The sequence below is a fragment of the Falco biarmicus genome, chromosome 10 (genome assembly GCF_023638135.1).
Source record: "Falco biarmicus isolate bFalBia1 chromosome 10, bFalBia1.pri, whole genome shotgun sequence".
Lineage (NCBI taxonomy): Eukaryota > Metazoa > Chordata > Aves > Falconiformes > Falconidae > Falco > Falco biarmicus.
In genome coordinates, this window is record NC_079297.1 from 4,577,030 (window position 1) to 4,594,038 (window position 17,009).

General features: G+C 43.3%; 1 long non-coding RNA gene across 1 annotated transcript in view; it reads left to right on the plus strand.

The window, feature by feature from the left end:
* The window catches only part of LOC130156444 (uncharacterized), a 96,827-nt gene extending 79,872 nt beyond the window's left edge, over positions 1–16,955 (plus strand). Inside the window, exons 11-13 of the long non-coding RNA XR_008824427.1 lie at positions 3,766–5,877; positions 7,397–7,516; positions 12,153–16,955. This is a non-coding gene — a long non-coding RNA (uncharacterized LOC130156444). The remainder of the gene's footprint in view (positions 1–3,765; positions 5,878–7,396; positions 7,517–12,152) is intronic.
* The last annotated feature ends 54 nt before the right edge of the window (positions 16,956–17,009 follow it).

A 17,009-nucleotide genomic window follows, 5' to 3' on the forward strand; every position in this document is an offset into this window, starting at 1 on the left:
TGTCTTTTATATGACGGTATTTTTGGTTTTGATGGAAAGCTCTTTTCACAGTCTGCTCTGAAACCTACACCTCATCTCTTTGCTTGAGGGTTTCCTCAGGGGCATGATAGGGGTTTGCTTGCCACCTCCTTTCATGCATCCCTTGGCCTCTGGGTTTGCTTCTTCTTCCACCTTCCACTGAAGCACCTGGACTTGGCCACAGCTAGACATGGGCTGATGGGCAGGCTGCGCGGGTGCTGCTGGTGGGAGGGAGAAGCTCCTCCAGTGCCTTGCTGGCACGTGTTGCGCCCAGTCACGTTGGCAGGGATCACTGCAATTTGCTTCATAGTTGTGCCTTTCCCTAGCGAAGGGCACAGCTTTCTCCCAAGGCATTGGTAGTATTCAAGGCTTTTAGCCTTTTGTGCTAGAAGTTTGTTGTGTTGGAGGTTCCTGGGTGGCTTGTCTTCAGGTGGATGTTGAGATACCAAGTTTAGCATTGTGACTGCGGTGACGGCGGGGGTGAGACGACCCTGGCAGTGCTGCTGGCTGTGGGGGGATGTGGTGCTGCATAGGGACATTTTGGCTGTCACATGAAGTGTACGCTTTGATCATTTGTACTCAGTGAAGCTGCTATGCAATGTAAGCACATAAAGATTCATATTCTTTCTCCCAGTTTTGGTCCGTGTAGAACTCTTGGGTTAACAGAAGAGAGAACACAAATCCAAGTCAATTCATCTGTCTATTTCACTTTCCTCTCTGCGAATATTAAGGCCACATTCTCATTTATACTAAGCCCACTTGCAATATTCTGGCAACATAAAGATGCCTTAGCAGGAATGTAAATTAAAGCCTCTTTATACTTTTAATAGTGTTTGTAGTTTCACTTGGCTGCAGTACAGGAATGACACATGTCTATACAAATGGCATTTGCCATCCTGTTGATGGCTGCTGATATTCTTTGTGCCCCTACCCCCAAACTAACTAAACGATGAGCCTGCTGCAGTCCTAGCTTTCCAACCACCTGAAAATGTGCTGTTTTCTTGAAACATCTAAACCAGGATTTAAGCTGAAAATAATTCTTCTGTCCTCCCTTCACCACGTGATGGCCCTGTATGTGTCTGCATGAATCTCAACTAAATGCCCAGTTCTGCAATGCCCAGACGGATTCTTTTTATTGTGTCTGTTGCTTAAATTGGGGAGGAGAGTTCTTCATCTCAGTATGCCTTGTACAATGCAGAGCACCCTAAATTTTAGTCAGTGATGACTGTGAACTGCGTAGCCTTGAGACTGCCATGGAAAAAAATGTAATGCTGTTCTCCCTCATGGAAATCCAGAACTCTCCGGTGGTTTAGTCTCCCATTCCTTCTTTTCCAAGGTCATGAGAACTTAGTCTGAAACCTGTTTGTGGTCTAGGACTGACTGTTAGCTTGTTAGTCTCAGTCCCTATTGATTTTAAATAAAGACTATTACACACAGAGAGAATAGGAGGAAAATAAATGTCTCTAGCAAATGAAAATGGCAGTATTTGGAGCTGCTAAGGAGACTGAGATCTTAAAATAACTTACATAAATGAGAAGGCTTAAGGGTCTCGGTGCAGGTGAAGTGGTGTAAGACTTATGAAATGCAAATATTGATAAGATTCTGTAATTTAGTAAACGGATTCTTAAAAACTAAGAGATTAATACCCTCCCCATGTATAGTAAAGAACGTGAAGTCACTCCCAAAACCTTCAGAGAGCACAACATACAGCGCAATAATGTTTCTGCAGAAAGCTCTTGTCTCTTTTACACTCTTAAGTCCTGCCTATGCTCTCCCCGTAGACGGTACGAGTCTTCGCTGCAACACTTTCTATTGAATGTTCATACTGTTTCATGAATGTTCATTGCAGAGCTGTTCATTACATTTCTCCTTCCAGATCTCATCTGAAAGCATATTTTTCTGCATTTCTGGATTAAATAGTCGTCCGGTGTCGATAGGTGACTGGAGGAATTTTCCGAGTGCCTGATAAGATGAAGCTAACCTTTTTTGGGAGCAGCTTGCATGAGGAGCATTCTAGAGCTGAACGGGGCTGTTAGAACCTAATCTGCCTGATTCTGTCACCGAAGCTGTTATGGGTTGTTTACTTATCACATTGCATTGCTATTTTATGAAGGATAAAATATTCCAAACCCAAACAAACTTCCAATTCAAGAAGAAAGGTGGCCTCCGCTGGCTGTCAGTTGCCCTCCATGCAGAAGAGAGGAGCAGCTTGCTAAGACCAAGGCTTCTCCTGAGCCCTCATTAGTTCCTTGCTTATTGTGGTCTGGCAGTGCCCTGGCTGCCGAGCTCGAAGCCGATGACAGGGGAGATGATAAAGTGTCTGCTGAAGCTGTACATGGCTGCGGGTCACTGCCTCGAAATGTGAGAACAAAATGGGTCCGAGCGCTAATGACTTTCAGGTGTGCACGCCAGGGCCTGTCAGGGCAGTCAAGGAATTAGTGCTTGGCACAAGGCACAGACCTCTTGGCTGCCAAGTTAAACATAAATGGGGCCTCGTGTAAATAAACAAGGGCAAAGTGAGCTTTTACTCACACTAGATTGTATATCAAGCTCACACACACGCACCGAGCCCACGGCACACGTGCACACGCGGCAGCCCCTCCTAGGGCAGGAAGGCAAGGCTGGGTGCCAGGGGTGAGGGAGCTCCCCAGCACCACTCTTCATTTACTGGCCAAGGGGGCAAAGCCCCTGCTTGCTAGAGGCTGTTAAATCTGCTGGAGCATTGCTTTGCTCTTTGCTTCCTTTAGCATGCAGATGGACCGGGTCTTACCTTGTAGGATATTTCCTTCCTTACCCTGGAAATCTCCTTCCTGATCTCCCAGGGCCAGTCCCCCGTCAGCCCACCACCTCTCCTTTTATATTCCCAACCCTCTCCAATACACACCAAGATTAAATTTCTGCTTTGGCCTGGATTATGTTTTCCAGGCCAATATATTATGCCACCTTCACACGCCCCTCCCTGCCCCATCTGGCTTCCATCCTACCCCCATAAAGATTATTAATATAGCCTGCTTCCAAAAGATTTATTAGCAGGGGCCAAACTGGTGCCATTTCCCATTTTACTAGAGCACTGAAAATAATCCTGAGGAGTGTGCCCAGCTATAAAAATGTACTTATACTGTCATATTTGCAGTTTCAAACATGCAACACTTGATAGTCTCAAAAGTGCTGTTTAATTGGGTTTTATGGGTTCTAATTAATTATACCATGTAAAAAAATTACTTGTCCCATTACAGCTCTCTGTGGTTTACTCTGAAGAGCAATGTAATTTAGAGATAAATTGTCCTTCTTATCCACCTTTTCCCAGCAAGTTTCAGAACGGTTTAATTCTGCTGAAGCCCAGGAAGGAAGCTGAGAGAACTCTGCGGTTTGTTCAGGGGACACAACTTTCCCCAGTACCTGTAAACAGCTTTAAATGTGACTCGAAATGGTTCCACATAATTTCTGCTGAATCAGGTTGCTGAGATTATGAATAATTCTGCAACTTTCCAAAGTTCAGGTCTGTGGTGGTTGTGATTTTGCAAAGACTTGAACGTGTTTGCAGCTTTATATGCTGCGGATTATTTCCTCTGATTATACAGAGTTAAGAGCAAAGGCAGCTGACCATGTTTGCAGGTTTTTTTGCTGGGTAAAGGTCTAGATTGAGCTTTCTTTCCATGATCCTCTGTTTTACAGGTTCTGGCCACCTTTCGGTGTGACTAGTAGCAGAGGAAACCTCTCAAGTTAACTTTCTATTCTGTTTTGCAGAATCACGAAGCCTGGATTATTCAAACAAATTCTGGGGCGGTCTGCTGACTTCTAAATGTTTCCTGGAATGACGGTGAAAAAGAGCGGCCAAGCAGGTACACTCATGGTTGTTTAAAATATGCTCTTATATTTCATCCATCACTGTAATAAATTTGGTCTCATGAGGCAAAACATGAAATATAGTAGAACTGAATTAGACAAACATTGTGTCTTGCAGTCTATGACTTTATCTGGAAGTTAGGGAGTCAGAGTATCAATTAATGAGAAAAGACAGGGCAAAGAAACCTCTTTAATTTACCTTTTATAGGCAAATGCTACTCACTTCAGAAATATCATGTCACACTTCAAGCAACGTAAAGCTTTTGTGCGTGACCGATCCCTCCAGAACTGCACCACCCAGCCCTCAGAAGGCAACCTGGAGACTGGTCCCAGGTCACTGCTATTAGTCTTAGCACCAAAAGGTTATGATTCTTAATGTGACTGCACAGATGAGTGTTCACTGGATCAAAAAGTTTGTTAGTCATGCTTCACTAATTTGCTTATTTTATAAAATAAGTAACCAGTATGTCAGTTGCTGGAAACTTGGATCATCCTGGGTGTCCGGCTCAGTCTGCTTCATGGTCTGGAGCAGGAACAGTGTAAGAGCTGCCAAAAAATGAAAAAATGAACCACCAGGGTCACACACATTACTCATCAATCTGAAAAGTAACAAGATTAATACTAAGAACTGTTTTTTACACAGTAATCCTCTCCTGTAGTAAAATTATTTAAAAGACATTTTAGTACATGTATCTTGTTAGTTATCTTAACAGCAACTGAAACCTGCAACATTTTTGAGGAATGACTTAGCAAAACAGAGCCCGAACCTGAATAAACCTGAAAATCTCCATGCAGTGTTTAGGTAAGCCCAAACAAACCTGAATATCTTGGTGTTTGTAGTCTTTTTGTTTGCTTATACTGCCTCAGAAAGCCATTCATTGAGAGGAAACAACGTGAAACCTGCTCTTCTCGTGATTTTCATCATCCAGAGATTTAAATTAGTGGGATCTGCTCTTTTCATGCTATTCTGTCTCCATAAATTACTCCTGGAGGCATTAAAAGGGCTTGTGAAAAACACAGTAATAAATACCCAAAGCACAAATACAAGTGCTGCAAACTGCTCACACTGCTGTGGCAGCAGCTCTGTTGTTAATTTATTGAGCAAAACTGATGAGGGACCTCAGCACCTGTTTCAGCGCTAGTCTGTGTGGAGCCTCATTTTACACTGCTCAAACCGATGCTAAAAATCCCATTGACTTTTTGAAACAGTATCGTGATCGTTTGGGAGCTGACCGAGTTACTCTTGATTATTCCGAAGGACAGAGGAATAAGGAAAATGAAGGGAGAGAAGAAACGTCAGCTGTAAAAGGATCTTCTAGCTGGTGTCACCTGCAGCAAGCAGCTCCAAGCCCTGGGTGGACCATGCCTCCGGGCAGGAATGGGGAGGTTGTGTAACAGAGGCGAGCTCTGCCAGGTCCTTTCTCCTGACACATCCCAGACCACAAGTATGGCCCCTACATCTGAGGGAGAGGAGCAGCAGGGGCACGCGTGAGTCATGGCCCTCATGACAGGGGAATTCCTCGCTGGCTGCTGGCAGCAGCGGGGCTGAGCGGTTTCCACTGCCTGAGCATTATGGAAAGAGCCGTTCTCAGCTGAGTATTTAATTCCAGTTTCTCACCTCCCTCCAAAATAGAAGATCCTGACATAGGGAGTTTTTGATCAAAGAGTTCTCATGCAGTCCTTCTGACTGATCCTTCGTGAACTAGGAGAAGCCCAGGTTCCCAGCGAGCCCCTGGGTTTCCTGCAAAGGCATCCGAGTCAAGTTACATTTTGCCCTCTGCTAGTCCCCTTGATGAGAAAACACAAAAGAACAAAATATTAATCAGTGAAACAGCCAAACTGTCCAGCATTCCATGACATTTAATGCCTGGTTGGCCCAAACCCTGGTTTCACCTCTTGAAAGCCCCCTGGGTCTGCGCACACCTGGAGCTGCAGGAGCGCCGGCACGGCTCTGCTTGCTGCAGCCACTGCCTCCGCCTGGGGCACTCGGGGCTGCCGCTTCTTCATTCACAGGTCAGTGGTGGTCCCTTTAGATTAAAAAAGTTCAGATTTGGGTCTTTTCTCATGGCTGTATGAAACAGAGCAGGCCTGTGGATGAGGAGCTCTGCTCCTTGCTCCGCTATGTGCAAGGGAAGCAGTAAAAGTATCTGGAAAATGAGGATACCTTCCTTGGTATCACTGCATTGAAAATAGCACCTAGGGCACTTAATAAGTTATTTATTACAAAATTTATATGCTACTACAGTGGTATTTTAGAAATAGCTGATGTTGTACCTGTAACTAGGATTGCTTGAAACTTTCCAGGCTTCTTTATTTCCTTGTAACTCTGTCAAACTCTGAACATTCACATTGACATTTCCCATGCTAGTATCAGCTCTGGTTGATTTATTTAGAACAATTTAAACCCAACACAAATAAAATTTCAAGGGAATTTGAAAGTTTGAGGCAAGGGAGGCATAGGTGTTCTCCTGATTCAGTTATTTCATAATTTCATTTCATTCTGAATTTCCTGCATACTGGAAATTTGGATTGCTGCCTCCCTGTATTCCTTCAGCAGTGAATGTTCCAAAATAGAAGTGGTCCTGGTCCACCCAAACAGGTATATCCTGATTCCCTGAAACAGAAAGGCAGAGGCAAAATGCTGAACTGAAACCTATAGGCAGATTTTGATCACCTGTAATTTCAACTTCAAAACTTTAATCATTTGGGCTTAGTATTCCATGCCAGGTATCTTTCCCAGTTTTTGGAAACTTTCAGCTGATTAAGACTCAGGAGCAAGGAGATGTAACAATATAAATTTTTTATATATATATATATATTTATAACGCTTCTATCCTGCATATTATATTTATCTTATATGTGTATATATAAGGGTTAAATATAAAATTTTATATATATATATATATATATAATGGAGACAGTGTTCTCTTTGAAAAGCTTATTATGTAGGAAAGGGTGTCGGGAAATCATGAAATTAAGGTTTCCTGCACAGTGTTTATTTGGCTTCCTTTTGTACATGTGTTTGGTGTAGCCTTTAATTACATGACCACGTACTATATTTGGTGGAGGACCTTGGCCTCACTCAGTTCAGAAGGTGGAGCAGCTCAGGAGATGAGTCACAGCTGGGTAGAGGTGGAGGCTGGTGTCTGATGGACCTTGCTTGTATTTGCTGTGGAAGCTGGGAGAAGTGTAGTAAGGGACAGGGAACTGAAAAGAAAATGGGGGATCTCTATGGTTAAGGCATCTGAATGCTGCAAAACCCTCATCTAGCTTAGAGAAGTCAATTTAAACTAAATTCTTCCCAACTGGCTATTAATTTTAAGTTGTTTTCTGTGTTCCCATTTGCAGAATATGTTGTCAGTGGTATTTGTCCTGATACGTGATGCTGTACAATGTTAAACATTCTGAGAAATCAATTCCCAGACATCTCAGTTTGGGTACCCAATGTTAGCAGACTGTTTTGACCTGAATCTCTTTGTGTTTCAGTTTCCCATCTGTTAAACAGGAATAATAATATCCTCTCATCTTACAGGGTGTTGTTATAAGAAATTAACATTGTGAAGTACTCATATGCCATACTGATAAAAGCCCTAAAAAAATGCACGAGAACATTAGCGACTGTGTCTTCCAAGAAGGTTTTGAATAGTATGAGGTAAGTAAGGCCTCAAGCCTCATGCTGAATAACAATGCTGTAACAAAATATTGAGTATCTGGTTATTAAGGGAGCACTGTCCATCCTGAGGTGGAATCTGGTGGAAAACAAGACATAATTCTATATTTAAAGGGTGAATCATAAAGCAGATGAATAAGGTTTTGTGTTCTGATGTTTTGATCACTTGGTTTTGTAGATGTAAGTGGTACATGTGCAAAAGGATATCTGTGGCTAAAAGAAACCCCAAATTTGAGTTTGAAAATTCTTGTTGTTCAAAGAAGTATGCAGGATCTTAATTCTTATCTCTGTAGACAAGATGGTCCTTGGTGCCTGGCGGGTTTTGGAGAGGAAGGGGCGTTGCAGCTTATACTATTTGGGAAACAGTTTTCAAGATTATGTTAAACTGCAGGTTGTTGCCTTGCCTCTGTTTTTAAAAGATGAGAAAAGCTTTCCAGCTGGGAAAGCTGGTAGTAGAAATAGCTTTGAAATTAGTACATAGATTCTTGCACACACCTGGATGGGCTCCTGCAAAATTTGCATGGGGTATTACAGTATGTTCTGTTACTAACACTTCCTACGGCTTGTGGAAGAGGAAACTCCTAGGTTCTGTAGCAATCAAGTATATAGCTTTCACAGAGCTAGACAGACTACTTATTAAAGATAAAAGAATATATTGGCACAAGAACAAATGGGTATTAATTGGCTATGGATAAATTCAGTCTGGAGAATAAATGAAGTTTTTTTAGCCGCCACAGCAACAGGATTCTTGAGTGGCTTCCCAGTGAGAAGAAACACAGAGTTTCCTAGCTTCCCTCACATGATGTCTGGTGAAAATAAAGTGGGTTGCAGACCTGAAGATCTGTATGAGAGCAGGCTGAGCATAAGAACCTAGGAAGCTGGTTTCGAATCCCATATCTGCCATTTCCTATTCCTAAAACCAGCCCTCACAAGGTTAACATTTACCTTCCCCGTTTCACACTTGGAGAAACTGACTCCTAGAGGGATGAAAGGATAAATCCATTCTCAGCTTCATTAATGAGGACTCATGAGCAGAGCAAGGAATCAGAAAGGCATCTTTCCAAATGAGACAGACCCTAGTTCTGAAAGAGTAAAGCACTCTGCCTCCTTGTGCCCCTCTACAAACCCTTCCCTGCCCTCTGAAGGATGCAGAGCATCTGTGGAACAGGGGTCTGGCATGATGCAGAGCTGGGGCATTGTGTGTACCCCCAGTATTTATTCACTTTTTTTATTCTCTGCTGTTTGCAATGTAAGGCTGCATTTGCTTTGCTGATAAAGGACCCTTTGCAAACACAGAGAAGAACAATACCAGGCCACTTTGCAAGTCACTGGGTACAAAACATAGCTGCCCCTGCACCTTGTGAGAAGTATAAAGTGTGTCTGATTGCTTAGCCATCAGCAGGAGGCAGCTTAGGGTGAACCATTCCTGCTGGTTTGCCACTATTAAGATCCAGCAGTACCTTGATGTTTCCTCACCGGCAATAATTTGCAGGATTAAATACTTCAAGCCACTCTAAAATTAGTTCCAGGAGGCATTTTGTGCTTTCATTTCAGAGCTCTCGTGAGCCTTTCCTACTTTGTAAGTCTGCTACAGCTAATTACCTGATGGTTACAGTGCTCTAGAAGATTTCAAATATCTGTCTTTTCCACCGGTCTAAAGACCCAAGTGGGGTTACAGAGCAGAACTTGTACCAGGAGTGTTTGCCAAGCACTGTAACTAGCTCAGACAGCTTTGTGAGATGGGCAAATAAACTACTGCAGACAAAATTATCGTTGCCCAGTGTCTCCATCCAAGATTTAAAGCAAACTTATTTTTGAGTCTTTAAAAACATCTCAGAAACCCATTGAAAGAAATGCTTGTATGTATTGAGTCCTTTACATCTGTCTGATCCATTAGAGAGGCTGCAGGATCACAGCAGACGTTTCCAATGGGACTGCCTTCGATGCTGTGGTTTAAGAGTTTGCAAGGAATATTTTGTACTTTATTTTGAGAACACCTGTACTTCGTGATGCTACTGTCTGTCCTATGCAGACCTGTAGCTGCCAGAGCCGGAGGCAGAATAATTTTGGGAGAAGCGAGAAATCTTATCACATCAGCAAAAAAGCACCGCCTGAAGAAAAAAGAAGGGCTTGTGAGCCCTCAGTCTGCAGAAATCCACTGGCAGTGGTATCTCCTTGAAGAATCAGATCACTGCCTGGTGTTTTGGGCCGCCTTTATTGGCCTGTGCTGGCTATGACCATGCCATTATCCTTTCTATTTTCTTCCCACCCTTTCCTGGCCCCTTTGAGATGATTCACTTTCTGAATATATACATGTGTCATTTATAAAAATCTTAATCTCCTGACCACAGCAGAAACCCAGAGGGGTTTGTTTCCTTACTTGTGATTTCACAGGCTTGGGTTTTTTTTTCACCTGGCACCATGCCCAAAAGAAATGATTTTTCTCTCATACTTCCCAGGGTCATCACTGCTGTTAGCATCTTTTAAAACCTGCTTGCTCATTGCTTCCGAGACACGAAGGCAGGCACAGCTTCATCCACCAGATCCCAGTCTTACTTTATTGGGTTCGGCGTTCGTGTGTTAAACCCATGGCGATTTGAAACCCATTACATGCATCCCGGTACCAGCAGCAAATATTTTTTACTCTTTGAGCCATCACTGAACAAATTGAACTTGTTTCCTCATTTACTCTGAATGGAAGATGCCCATCTCCTTCAGCGAGATATTCGGCAAAGCTGTCCACCACTGTGGTTCAGTGCTTCTTCTTGAGAAAGAAACTCGCCAGCCATTGCTGCAAACCTCCAGCACAGTGTCACGGTACCTGAAGTTGTGTTTTTCAACTGTAATGGCCTAACATGAAACTTCTAAGCTGTATATACAGAGACCCCGAATAGCAGGACTCAGTTCCTTCAACATGATTTTCAGAGTTTACACTTGGGTGTGATGTTTGAAAACCACGTTCTAAGACGGAGACCCAGCTGCCTTTGAAGCCCATGGGAGTTTCAGCCTCTCCTTGCACAGCAGAAGGGTTGGGCTCTTTGCTCTTTTGTCTAGTGCAACTTGTGAATAATTGCTATGATCCAAGTGACGGGCTGGATTTTCTACCTTGTTTCCAAACCGTGCTCCTTCTGAGACCAGACTCCTCTTCTGCCTTTCCCAAAACAAAATGCCAAGGGAGCATGGGTAGAGGAAATCCCTTCAAACTGAGTAAACAGCTCATGGGGGTAGGCCAGCAGGATTCATTCATGCTCATTCAGCCTAGGCTGGCTGGTTTGATTCCAGTTGGAGCACTCTCTTCATTACAGGCCCCCCGGGGAATGTTAATCTGTACAGTATAAACATTTATAAACATCTACTAAATCATTACACTTCAGCTGCCCCATAAACACTCCTGAATGCTTTCCTTAGGCAGCATTGGTTGGGTAATGTGTGGCTTTTTGGAATGAGTTTACGGGTGTTTGACACTGGTAGAAATATGGGGAGAGGGCACGGGAGGTTAAATAACATTGTTTAAGCTCCATGACTTGTTTAGGATATAGACAGAAGCTGTTTGTGAAGGATTAAAATGGGTCTTGCTGGTAGATGCTGAGGAAAATCCCAGGTTGTCGAGGGGCTAAGGCAGCCTTTCAGCTTTGTACACTGGATTTTAGTGATGCCATTGCCATGAACATCACAAAATGCACCTACCACTAGTCCACTTGACATTTCTGGACCCAGGCAATGCATCCTTATTCATCGATGACTGCAGCAGCAGCTGCTTCTGAAAGAACTGCCCCATGCAAGGAAATAACGTAGACATAACTTCTGAAAACTGAGCCATAAATAACATAACCCACAGAACTGTAATCAGCTGGACCACAGGTCCAGGGCTTGCTTGTATGCACTTACAGGACAGGTGAGCATGTATATCATGCTTATATATATATACATATAGGCATGTATATCAACCAAAATAATTATGTTTATGAACCAAAATGAGCATATATATATATATCTGCATCTCTGAAGCGTAAGAACAGTTTTGAATGGACACCTAGCAAAGCAAACCTTGTGCTTTGTAAAGCTGAACTTCTCAGCTTTTGGATGTGATCTATCCCCTTGCTTGAAGGTGCTGGCATGAATGAATATTAACAGAACTGGGGTCATAGTGACTCCATACCCAGCTGTAGAAGACATACATGAATTTAGAAGTACTAAGTAAAAAAACAACCAACCAACCAACCGTCGTGACTTGGTCTCAAATGAGTAAAGGATACTTCCCTCAATTGTTAACATTTTGATTGTTTGCAGGGGTTTTGAAAAGCTAGGAACTGATAGAGATGTTATTAATTACCACAAGGATTGCATGTGAGTAATATAACCTGAACAGAAGTTAAACGTGTTGTATGTGAAAAAGATGTGTTTACTGACAGCCTGATGAATAGATAACAGCTTGATTTCTAAAATGCATCTTAGGAAAAATCATTTAATTGGCTTAATTATATCGTATCCTACACTTGAGCAAATATGCTTGTGTACATAAATCTGTTTTACTAGTACGTAACACAGGTATGTGGCTGGACATTATGTCTCAGTCTTCAGAAGCTACTTTTCCATCTCCTCTTTCTTGTATTCATAGCACAGAGCCGCTGCCTTCCAGCTACAACCACACCTATTTGTGAAATGAGGGCAGAGAACACAGAAGATTTTCTCCGAAGTGGATCTGGATGACCGTGCAGGCAAGCCAGAAGGCAGAAATCCTCCCTGGCAGACACGGAGCCATGGCTGCAGCTCTCCTGGCTGGGCCTCCAGGCACCATCTTCAAATTAACAGCTGGAGTAAGAACTTGTGGATGGAACAGCTCCAAAATGCTTTGCAGAACCTCAAGACCATGGGGCCGTGGGCTGTGCCATCTCCAGACCATGGTCCCATCTGCCTGCCCTGCTTGGACACCAGTATCAGGCTAGAAGACCCATCCTGATGTGCCTTGGCCCTTGGTACCTTGCAAGAAAATGGGACGAAGAAAACTGGGTTTGCTACTTGTGTTTATCAAAACCTCCTAAAACATGAAATCAAAGCATACCCATCGCAGGCTAGAGACGACTTTACCCTATCTGTGCTTTCCAGCTTGCAAATCTCCCTCCCTCTGTGTGTGTGTGTGTATTTTTATATATATATATATATGTATATGTATAAAATCAGTAGTGGAGGGTGATTTTTCCACAGCTTTTCTGTGGCACGTAATGAGGTGGGCAATTTAAAATCTGTTCTGTACAGTCAAGGATCCAGCTCTCAAAAAGCGTTACACATTATTAGCTTCAATTGGTCTTTTAACATCCATCTTAAAGGGTCAATAAATGAGTTTGCCTAGAGGTAATCTAGTTGTTTTCATGTGTAGGGCTATGGTCACAGCTGGAGGGCACCGGCAGGGCCAGGCTGTCTGTCTGCCTGCGTAGACTTCAGTCTCTAGAGTCAGTGTTCTATTAATTTTACAGTACCTTAAATTCATATTGTAATTATGAGAAAGAAGCAGAGAGAGGGAGATATTTCCTTTTAATAGAAAATAGGTTTTAAAAAATCTGGAGCTTATTATGCCCCTAAATTCTAATTATGTTACGGCTGGACTTTTATCTCGGTACACTGCAAATAAATCCAGACTAAGGTGGCTTGGATGTATGTTTCCCAACCTGACAACAGGAAGCTATAGCCAGGGGAGAGAAGAGAGCAGAGCAAACGGTATGAAGCTGAAAGAGTGTCATATTTTGAATTTTACGTTTTCATCTTTAAATATCTAGGCTGAAATTTGGTAACTTAATTCAAAAGCAAAAGTAAATTTAGTGGTCTCATACAAGCCCCTAGTGGACATCATTTATCCAGTTGACAAGATCACCATGTATTTTAACAGGATGAGGTCTTTGATTTGAAAGTAAAGCTTGGAATATCCTTAGTTAAGAGGACCGGGAGACAGGGAAACTTTTAAAAGTGAAGGGTGGTGTACATCATCCCACAGCTGTCTGGGATCAAATGTGTGGTAATACCAGCAGCTGCATAGGTGTGGGGAGCCCAAAGGTGCAAAAGTGATAGAATTTGCCTATTGACTTGCTGAGCTTTGGCTGAAATGCACTCAAAGCCTGAAACTGTGTTATGTTGCTATTTCAGCTCTGATTTGAAGTGTACGGTAAGGAAAACTCACATGACGTTGTTAATACAGACACTTTTCCATTTAGTTAAAAAACATTAACAAGAGAGGACTGCAAACATCACTTTCTGGGGTAAGTCTTCAGACATCAAGAACTCAAGATATTTTGTAAGTACAAGGCTGGTGTTTGACCCTTCCCTCCCCAGCGATCAGGACTTTCCCTTGCAGAGTCCCTGGGTGTTTACAGCCAACGTACAGACGTTTAAGACCACCAGTGTAATCTAGGCTCCATGAGAGGCATTTAATATTGGCTTGACATGATCTACTGCAGCCTTTGTTCATATTTCTTCATATCTCTGAGGGGTGGGATAGTGGTGGTGGTGATGGGGGAGGGAAGAGTGGAGAATTGAGACTGTAACTTTGATCAGAGCTTTGTGAGGGGGGCGGTCTGAAGCACTGTCCTTGCAAGGTTAAGAACAAGCACGTGGCTGATCCCCGTACGCTGCCCCGCGGCTCCCGAGCAGCCGGTGCCACACTCCCGGCTAGTGCCTCTCAGGGCTCCCCCGGGACCTGGCTCAGCTGAGCCTGCCTTCTGCCATCCACTTCAGTCCGTCTCTCTCCTTTCACAGAATCAACTGCTTCTGAAAAGAAACGTGTTCTGCAGCAGCCCAAGTGACCTTGATCAGCACGAGTCTCTCTCGCCCCTTGGTGCGGGCACCGTTAATTTAGAGGAGGACTGAACGGCAGATGCTGACAGCGTGTGCCTGGCCCCGCTTCAGTGTGGGCGTGAGAAGGTGTTAGGTGTAAACCTCGTGCTCTCTTCTTCCAGCTGTGAGGAAGAGGAGGGGCTGTACCCCAGCAGCACTGATTTCAGGTCAGGGATGCAGCACCTTCTGCTCGCTCAGCATTCATTGGGAGCTGTAGCAGTGCGGTCGCAGCCTCCTGGGGGAACCGTGAGCCCTCTGCTCCCCTTCCTTTCCAGTCTTCTGTGTTTCCTTACACCAGCCTTGAGCGTACGTACTCTGCGCTTCCTTCCCTCCAGTCATTCCTATTCCTGATCCAGTGGGCCGGACCCTGAGTGATAGTTTTGGGCTGTGTCTGCACCGTGGCACACATGGCTGCGCCGCTCGTGGCTCTGCTGCCAAGGGGCACGCGTGCTTTGCTTCCAAGGAATGGGTTTGCAGGCAGGAATGTCTGTGGAGACAGAGCTTTTTCGGTAAATGTAAATACCAGAACATGCTCCCCGAAGGCACTTTAACAGTCCTGGGAGAACATCTGTGCCCATAAAGGCAATTCTCAAGTTGTTCCCATCTAATTAAGGAGCCAGAACATCAGCTTTTTATCCGGAGAAGACAGCTTCCATTTTGCCAGTCCTCCTTTCTCCTATCTTGCCTGCAAAGTGAAGGCTGGGAGCACCTTTTGCAAAAGTTATTGGCCAAATAATTTCAGATAGTAAATGGGCATATGGAAAATTAAAGATCATTCATGAACTACTAGAAGCTGGGGAAAGAGGAAAGGTCAGTTGAAAAGGGACATATCATTTTGTTCCTCCTTAGGAGATAGATAAATTGTATGTAGTTCTTAGGTTGACTTGATGCATAAAAACAAATCCTGCAGCCAGCTTTAGAGATAAGCACAGCTTTGGAGTTCCCTGGACAGTGTTTTCCAACACTAATGTGCAGTCCAGCCTAGTGAGTTCAAGCAAATGAGCAGATTTGGCTGTGGAAACAGTTTTGCTTCCTCTTTTCCTTGCAGCATAAGTTTGGTCAGGGGGAAAACTTTACTTTTGAAAGTTTAATGCTATTAGTGGGATTTTGGTAAGTTATTGTGTCTGTATCTCAGCCTTCAGCAAATATTAAGCAGTAAAACATGAGCATAAGACCTTGTCTAACTTCATCCCTGCTTTTTTATGCCAATGCTTTCAGAGGTAGCCAGAATTGAATTTGGTATGATCATGTGAAAGAAACAAGTCTCTCAAAATTAGTCCCTTATAGACTAAACTTGTCCCTATCACAAAATCTGTGATGTGCTGAGTCCGATGTAGGTGGGATAGTTATTGCCGGGAAGGGAACAAATGCACAAACCTCTGGCTCTTGGAAAGCTCCTTTCTCATGGATGCAGTGGATATGTCGGCATGAGAGGGACAAGGGGAAGGGAGTGTGAGCAATGCTTTTGCCAAAGTATTACAGGTTCTTTAGCTTTTTCTGAAAGTGTCAGTTCAGAACCATTCCTTAACAAGAAATCAGTAAAGGATTTGATCCAAAGGCTACTTGTCAGTAGGAGTCTTGCTTATTGACTGTGCTGGGGTTTGGATTGGGCCCTAAATCCTACAGCTGTGCCTATTAATAATTAAGTAAAAAGAGCTGGCAAAGTTTTTCATCCACTGTAAACAAACATGTTTCCACTATGAAGTGCATTTAATGGAGTTTTGCAGCATTGGTCTCCCGGGCAAGCATATTAGTCTCTGTTTTCCCTCCTTGTCCTAATGGCCGCAGCCAGGAGGGGGGCTGGTCTGAACTGTGAAGGAGGCTGGTTTTTATCCACATTGAGTGGAGAGGCATAAATTGGCATTCCATATCATCATAAAAAAAATTCCCAGCAATTATTAAAAGATTCTTATCTCTTGCTCCCTACATGGATAATGAGATCCCTCTCTGCTGGACTGAGACAGCCTGTCTCTCAGCTCACTTAATGAAATGGACCCAAGTTTGCAAATTAGCATAGCCCTGACTCCAAACGTAACCTCTTGTTGTCCAGTTGTACATCAAGGCCCCTGGCTTATGTCTTTTCTTATTAACACCCCGTAATCATGTCAACCCTCTTTAGTTTTCATTTCCTGTTTCCTTTTACAAATTCACTTTTGAGTTTTGAGCACGTTGTTGGACGCCTTTGGATGAGCTGGGATTTTATTTTTGTCTCATTTTTAACGTTATTGAAGTATAAGTTTGTCTGTGGGTACTGCTGCAGTTCTAGGGAATCTGGTTTCTGTTTAGTACTTTTGCTGGTTGTTTGCCATATGATCTTAAAGCAACTCCTTTCAAACGGCTGTGCTCGTTTCCCTTCCATTTTTTTATTTTTTGTATTTTAGACTGTAAGATCTTGGGGCCAGAGATTTTGTCTTGCCATATATTTGGTCAGTGCCTTGCAGAGAGCAATTTTTGTTTCTGTGAGGGTGTCTGTGTAATAGATTATTAAAAAGGAACAGCGATATTGTACTCTAGCAAGCACAATATGCTAAAGGCTTTCTAAGAAGTCAAGACAGACAAACCCTTTGAAACTCTTTTTCCTTCTCTCTCCCTTGATGTGAAACTTCATTGTTGGACCTTTAGAGTAATAAATCAAAGTAGCTGAAAGAAG